Below are 8,299 nucleotides of genomic sequence, written 5' to 3' on the forward strand. Positions count from 1 at the left end.
TATATATATATATATATTTTACAAAAACCAGCTAGAAGAGGGTGTCTCCATGTGCTAATTAATCGCTCCTGTCCCTACAACTATACAAGTCCAATAACAAGGTTCCATTATTTTGTTGGTTGGTGATAACTGTTGCATTATTTATATGAGAGGCATGAATTAGCCAAGTTGGTGGAATCGGTTGGGGTTGTCCTCCAGTTGTCTTTAGCTTTGGGTGGTTGATTAGAGAGTAACATAGCAATTCAATCCAGCCACATGATTTGAGAGAAGAGAAAACAGATCAGTTTCCTCTGTTTCTCTTTTCCTTCTACCATCTTTCTCTTACATTATGCTGATTTATAGTTCTCTCAAACTTGATTTGTATGTTACTTATGTTCCATCTCTTTTTCTATATACAGGTTCAGAATTTCATAGCTTTATTTTCTTAGTGTGAATTGGCTACTGCAAATCCAGGTGACTTTTCAAATATTGGCAAATCCAAGTGCACTTGATCTCCTATGTGCGCCATCCTTTTCTCCTTTTGGGGCCAATCCCTCCTTTTGAATTTTGAAAATAAGTTCAATTCCATGAGATAACAAGGTAGATTTAATTTTTATTTTAATATATATTTTAGTTTTTTCAAGGTTATATGATAAATGTAATAAAAATCTCTAAATCCTAACCACAAAAATGGTCCTGCCTCTAATTCTTAAAATGCAAAATAAAAACAAAGAAGACTTCTATTAAAAATATTTACTTTTTTTGTCCTAAGGAACATATACTTTGAATACACTTTCTATTATGTAATTTAACATTACAAGAGAGAGATTGGGTTTGTTGGTAAGGTAGATGTGACAACTATTATTGGTGATTAATTTTTTTTTTTCAGTGGACTTTCTCATGGAGACAATACGTGGGTCTAACCTTTCTCGTGAGGGAAATACACATAACATGACATATCATATTTGTGACATTGTGCATATTCATTTCTATTCATATAAATTGAGCAATTGTTTCTATATACACAACTATAATGTTCTCATTATTGTACCTAAAATTTGTAGTTTGAGATCTATTGAATTTATTGCCTTATTTTACTGACCCTTAATGATTTTCTATTTTCTCTTGTTCCATACGAACCTAGTGTTTCTTTTGAGCTCATTACCCGTTGTTCCTATATTTTTTTGGATTATTTGCTCAAATTCATAGTCATAAGAGGTTGTTAGGACATAATCATTTTGCTAAAGGTGGACTACTATAATAGTTTCCAATTTATTTCCTTTCAGTTTCTAATTAACCTTGAGGTAGGTTAGTAGTATTATTTGGTATCTTTTATGAAAATAATGGAAAATCAGACTGTTGTTATAAACAGAAATTTCTTTAAGGAAATTGAAATGAAGGTTACAATATATGTCAAGTGTACTACATTGTGTACATGCCATGAGCAACAAAGACACTGCAAAATTAGAATGTATTGCTTAGACGCTATTGTTTTCTTTTTGCTGAATAACTTAGACGCTATTGTTAGACAGCTTCTTTATTAATTCTTCATTTCAGAGTTCCACTCATGCATCTATACCCTATTCTAATTGGAAAACATACATTTACTTATAATCACACTATAAAGACAATAATCATACTTCACTAGTTGAAGTAAAAGCTCAACCATAAAACAACACTGCAATGCTTATATGCGTCACACGCTTTACCTTCATCTGCATTAATTGTCACACTGCATAGTTTCGCATATACAGTGACTATAGTTTTCGATTTTTATTACAAACGAAAATAAAAAAATACTCATATAAGCTGTGTAATATAATATTTAGCTTTCTTTTACATCTTACCTGTGTACATGATTGTACTACATTGTATATATGTGGTCCAATCTTCTACATCTTACCGTACTTATTAATTTTTGCTTCTTAATAGGGGTTTCAAGCAGGAAGACACTGAGCCACCTACGATTCTTCTTCATATTCCACTGCTTTCTGAAGATAAGGTAGCTTTCTTTTCATTACTTGCTTTGCGGTTAATTAGAACATGGTATACTCAACATGAAGTATTGTTCGCATTTTATTGTTGAAACTTGAAAGAATTGAAATTTGATTACTAGTGAGCTTGAATATGAAGGGACCTTATTGGAAGGTAGCTTTCCATCTAGGAAATTATAACAGTTGTTGTTATATTTTATAAAACAGCAGTGAATATGGATTATGTAAATGTATGTGTATATATGAATTTGAAGAGAGTGGAATCTATGATACTGTATAGAGGTTGGAAAGATTTAAACCTTTAAAAGTGCCGCTAGTGAACTATGTCTCACTCTCAATCTTGTTTTAAGATGCCATGGTTTTAAATGGATACAAGCAAAAAGACTATGTGTAAGCCTCATATATGATAATGACTCTAAAAATGTAAGGGATGCTGACCTTGTTAATAGACTGACTAAGCAAAATACTTGGTTATTTGTTTAGAATCTGTTTGTTTTAGCTTAAAACGTTAGCTTATTTCTAGTGTTCTCATTGTCATAGGTAATTGGCTGTATGATGATGCTTGCTGGAAACTGGCTGCTGAAGAACCATGATGCTTGTTGACAATTTTTTGTGATGTAAAAAATCCTTGAGGGGGTTCGAGATTTTGTGATAGTGTAGACTGTTGTTGGGAACTTGTTTGTAAATATTTGTTTATGTAATTAATCTTTTGGCAATGAACTTTTTTTGTTTGTTGGCAAATTGTTGGTTCCAATTGGTTGCATCTGATTGTAGGTCTTGTTCATGGTAGGAATTACAGGTTATGATTTAGGCAAGGATGTCTTGGAACAAAAAGAAAATTAAAAAAAAAAAAAAAACCTATAGTCGCGTTTTTAGAAACGTGGCTATAGGAAAACCCAATGTCTGGGTCTAGAGCTGCATTTTTTTACAGCCTATAGCTGCGTTTTTTCATAACCACAGGCCTGTAGCTGCGTTTTGTAGAAAACGCGGCTATAGGCTTGGTTTAGGCTGCGCTTGAAACGCAGTTATAAGTTGGACCTATAGTCACGTTTTTATAAAGCACAGCTATAAGTCCGTATCCTATACCTGCATTTTAAACACAACCCAAATTGGGCCTATGGCTGCGTTTTGTAGAAAACGCAATTACAGGTCCCGCATCTGTTATTGTGTGTCTCTATATATTATATTAATTACTCAAGAAAACTCTCCAAGGTATTTATCTCCCCAACAAGTGGTATTAAAGCCCATGGTGGTGTGCGGCGAAGGTGGTGAGATATTCATAGTCCCTACCCAGCAGGGATAAAGAAAGCCTAAACGGCCCACACAGAAAGATCCTGGAATATTACTAATGGTGCTAAATGATGGTGTGATGCGAGGTTCCCATGGACATGGACGTGCGGAGTTCCCATGAATGTGCGAGCAGGATTGACACGTGATTCCCATGGATGGCATACGAGAGACCCACAGATGACGCGTTGATGAAGTGAAAAGTTCATTAGTCAAAGAGGAGTGGTAGGACTTGTTCATGGCCTATAGAGAGGTCATGAAGCCTATAGAGAGACAGACTCACTCATACGTGAGGGGGAGATTGTAGGGTTACACGTGTGAGTGAAGTCTCACATTGAATAAAGATGAAAATAATGAGTGGTTAATATAACATAATTGAGTACATACCCATTGGGCTTAGGCCGTTTGGGTTAAAGTGTGTCTCTATATATTATATTAATTATTCAAGGAAGCTCTCCAAGATGTTTATCTCCCCAACAAGTGGTATCAGAGCCCATGGTGGTGTGTAGCGAAGGTGGTAAGGTGTTCATGGTCCCTACCCAACGAAGACAAAGAAAGCCTAAACGGCCCACACACAAAGATCTTGGAGAAGAAAAAAAAATCCCAACAAAAGAATATTGCTAATGGTGCTAAATAATGGTGTGATGCGAGGTTCCCATGGACATGGACATGCGAGGTTCCTATGGATATGCGTGTGGGGTTGACACGTGGTTCCCATGGATGACACATTGATGAAGTGAAAAGCCCATTAGTTAAGGGGAAGTGAGGAGGACTTGTTCATAGCCCACAGAGAAGTCTTGAAGCTCATAGAGAGGCAGACTCATACGTGAAGGGGAGATTATTGGGTTACACGTGTGAGTGAAGTCCCACATTGAATAAAGATGAGAAGAATGAGTTGTTAATATAACATAATTGAGCACATACCCATTAGGTTTAGGTCTTTTGGGTTAAAGTGTGTCTCTATATGTTATATTAATTACTCAAGGAAGCTCCCCAAGGTGTTTATCTCCCCAACAAGTGGTATCAGAGTCCATGGTGGTGTGCACCGAAGGTGGTGAGGTGTTCATGATCCCTACCCAACGAGGATAGAGAAAGCCTTAACAGCCCACACAGAACATCCTAGCATATTACTAATAGTGCTAAATGATAGTGTGATGCGAGGTTCCCATGGACATGGATGTGTGGAGTTCCCATGGATATGCGTGCGGGATTGACACGTGGTTCCCATGGATGGCGTACGAGAGACTCACGAATGACGCGTTGATGAAGTGAAAAGTCTATTAGTCAAGGAGGAGTTAGTAGGACTTGTTTATGGCCTACAGAGAGGTCATGAAGCCCATAGAGAGGCAGACTCACTCACACGTGAGGGGGAGATTGTAGGGTTACACGTGTGAGTGAAGTCCCACATTGAATAAAGATGAGAAGAATGAGTGGTTAATATAATATAATTGAGTACATACCCATTGGGCTTAGGCCTTTTGAATTAAAGTGTGTCTCTATATGTTATATTAATTATTCAAGAAAGCTCTCCAAGGTCTTTATCTCCCTAACATTCTATTTATTAGTTGCACGGTGATTGACAATATTTCATTTCCTGTTTGCAGGCTCTTGCCTGATTTTTTTCCCTTTCAAACTTTTAGTAATTTTATAAAGAATGTATATAACAAGTTAGTGATTGGTAGAGTATAAAATGGAACATGAAAAATAAGATAGAGAATTTGTATTCAAAAGATATAATTTTTTTAAAAGGAAAAAAAAAGGTGTAAATTAAGGATTAAAACAGTGATGAACTGAGTAATATACTAAGGTTCAATAAACATATATTGAAGAGAATTTATTATATATAGTATTACAATTTTTTTAAAACATTATTTTTTTGAGACTATTAAGAATGTCTATAGCTCCTTAGGTGAGGTATCATTTTGTTGGGTCCATTGAGAAGTCAACAAGGCTGTTCATAATCTGCTAAATCGTCTCTCAAGTCTCAAGCATAATGTATTTGCCTGTTTTTGAATTGTGTAACTGTGTCATCTTGGAGGAGGCTAGATGTCTAGTGTACTCGTGTTGTGTCCTTCTGTTTTCTGTAAAAGTTTTTTTTTTTTTTTGATGGGAAGACTATGCTTTCATTTATTGATTACCAAAATGGTGGATTACATCCTAAGCACACGCGTGCTCAATTTGGCTAGGAGTTTCCTCCAACCACACTACAAAATCCCCAACATGTCTTGCAAATTGGGCTAGAATATGGGCTGGCTTATTGCCATGCCTTTTTACATGATTGAAAGAAATACAACGAAAATTCTGGGCTAACCATAGAATGCTGGTAACAATAGTTTCAATGCAGGTTGGGGCCTCCATGGTGCCTAAAAGCATCTGGTATAGACCTAAAGAGTCAATTTCACATACAACGTCCCTAAATCCCATCTCCCACACAAAGTGGACCGCAACCTCCATTGATTTTGCTTCAGCTTCCAAAGTGGCCAAAGGTACTAGAATCTTCTTACTCATTGCTGCCAACACGTTACCTTCCTAGTCGCGTACCACCATCCCCATTCCTTTGGCATTTAACTCTTTTAGCACAACAGCATCCACGTTCAGCTTGTAGAAAGGGTGATCAGGAGGGTGCCACTTTACTGCCTCCGTTGGTCTGGGAGATGGTACTTCCTCTGTTGTAGCGCAGTATTCCTACATTAAAGCTAAAGCCCGTTGGACAATGGCTTTCCCCGAGCTACGAGGTCCTCAATTCCGGACAGAGTTTCTGTTTTTCCATATCTCCCAACACAGTGTCATAGTAGTCTACAAGAGCCCCAAATCCGCTGCTTTGCTTTTTACAATTTGCCACACCACATCCATAAAGTTCCACCAAGGTTCAATGTGAAAAGGGAAAACCAATTTGCTATTTCCCCATATGTCTTTGGCTTTCTCACAAAACCAGAACATATGACAATTAGTTTCGGATTCCTTTCCACACTCATTGCAAAGATCATCTTTTGTTATCATTCGTCTCTTCAAGTTCACTTTGTTGGCAAGGATATCTCTACACGCCCTCCAGGAAAAGTTTCTGATCTTGTTTGGAGTTTTCATACTCCAAACCCGTCTCCAGATTTGCCTCACCTCAGTGTTATCTAAGCTTTCTCCTTCCCTGCCCTGTCTACTATCATCCATTATTAAATGGTATGCACTTTGCATCGTAAATTCGCCCTTCACTGTGCAGGCCCAAACCAACTTATCCAGAGGAAGACTTGTGCTGAGAGGGATGCCTAGCACCATATCTGCCTCGTGGGACCAGAAAATTTGTCTCACCAAAGGAACATTCCATTCCTTTCTCTCATGATCAATGAGTTCACAGACTTTGGCATCAGCCTCCAATGAGTTTTTTGGAGAGGCTACCTTGTATAAAGATGGTGAAGGCAACCACTTGTCAGACCATATCTTGATGCTGTGCTCATCTCCTACTCTCTAACACATCCCCTTTTTTACCACTTCCTGTGCTGACATTATGCTTCTCCATGCGAAAGAGGGATTGTGACCGAGTGTTGCTTGCCTGAAGCTACTATCCGGGAAATATTTAGCTTTAAACACCCTAGCAAACATAGAATGTGGATTTGTCTGGAGTCTCCACCCTTGCTTAGCTAGTAGCGCTTTGTTAAAACCCTTCAAATCCCGGAATCCCATTCCTCCTATCTCTTTTGGCTGACACAACTTTGCCCAGCTCATCCAAGCAACCCTTTTCTCCTCCTTCTTCTGCCCCCACCAGAACTAACTAACCATGCTAGTTAACTCATCACAAATTGCATTAGGGAGCTTGAAGCAGCTCATTGTGTAGGTAGGGACAGCTTATGCCACTGCCTTGATGAGAACTTCTTTTCCTGCCGTCGGGAGCAGCTTCTCTTTCCAGCCAGCCAGCTTCTTGGCCACCTTCGCTTTTAATTGTGCAAAAGTGTTTGTCTTAGATCTACCAATTAAGGAAGGCAGACCTAGATAAGTTTCATGTTGTCTGATCACTTGGGCACCAAATATATTTTTAATTGTTTCCTGGTTCTCCATGGGAGTGTTTCGGCTGAAATATAGGGCTGTTTTTTCCTTATTCAACTGCTAACTCGAAGAATCTTCATACACCTTCAATATCCTTAGAATCTCAATACTTTCCACCACTGTTGCTCTGCCAAAAATTAGACTACTGTCTGCGAAAAAAAGATGTGAAACTTTTGGTCCCCTCCTACATGCTGAAACCCCCCGCAGTTTTTTATTTTGCACAGCTTGGTGGAGCATTGCAGACAAACCTTCTGCATACAGTAGAAAGAGGTAGGGTGAGAAAGGATCCCCCTGCCCTAAGCCCCTTGAAGGTATAATCTGCCCCGTTGGTGCCCCATTAATGTGGACTGCATAGGTAACAGTGTTGATGCATCTCATAATCAGGTTAATCCAACTTTCTGCAAAACCCATTTTCCGCATTATCTGTTCCAAACAACGCCATTCGACCCTGTCATAGGCCTTGCTCATGTCGAGCTTCAAGGCCATTTCCCCTTCCTTGCCACTCCATTTTTAACTGATATGGAACATAGTCTCCGAAGCGACTAGCACATTGTCTGTGATAAGTCATTTTGCAACAAAAGCGCTCTGATTCTCGCAGACCAGAGTTGGCAGCACCTGTTTCAACCTATTTGCAATAGTTTTGGAAGCAATTTTATAAGCTACATTACACAGACTTATTGGGCGGTATTCAGTCACTAGTTTGAGGTCTTTCACTTTTGGGATTAAAACAATATGGGTTTCATTGAAGTTCAGGGGGTAATACCTAAATTCAAAAAATCCAATACAGTTTTAGAGACAACAACACTTACAATGGGCCAGAATTTCTAGTAGAAAAGGGGGGGCATCCCATCTGGGCCGGGAGCGGTGGTTGGAAACATCTGCTTCAGGGCTCTCTTAACTTCCTCTACCCGAAACTCCTGTGTCAATAGAAAATTTGACTGGTCTAAGACTTTTCTGTGGATAGCACTGATAAGCTCCTCATTTACCTCTGGATTTGAGGTTGA

At 38.5% G+C, this 8,299-nt stretch overlaps 1 long non-coding RNA gene across 1 annotated transcript; it reads left to right on the forward strand.

The window, feature by feature from the left end:
• The first annotated feature begins 460 nt into the window (after nucleotides 1-460).
• LOC112015308 (uncharacterized) lies at nucleotides 461-2,705 on the forward strand. The gene is made up of 3 exons (XR_010631037.1): nucleotides 461-579; nucleotides 1,912-1,981; nucleotides 2,514-2,705. It is a non-coding gene; the product is annotated as an uncharacterized LOC112015308 (long non-coding RNA).
• The last annotated feature ends 5,594 nt before the right edge of the window (nucleotides 2,706-8,299 follow it).

This window comes from Quercus suber, unplaced genomic scaffold (genome assembly GCF_002906115.3).
Source record: "Quercus suber isolate HL8 unplaced genomic scaffold, Cork oak 2.0 scaffold_191, whole genome shotgun sequence".
Taxonomy (NCBI): domain Eukaryota; kingdom Viridiplantae; phylum Streptophyta; class Magnoliopsida; order Fagales; family Fagaceae; genus Quercus; species Quercus suber.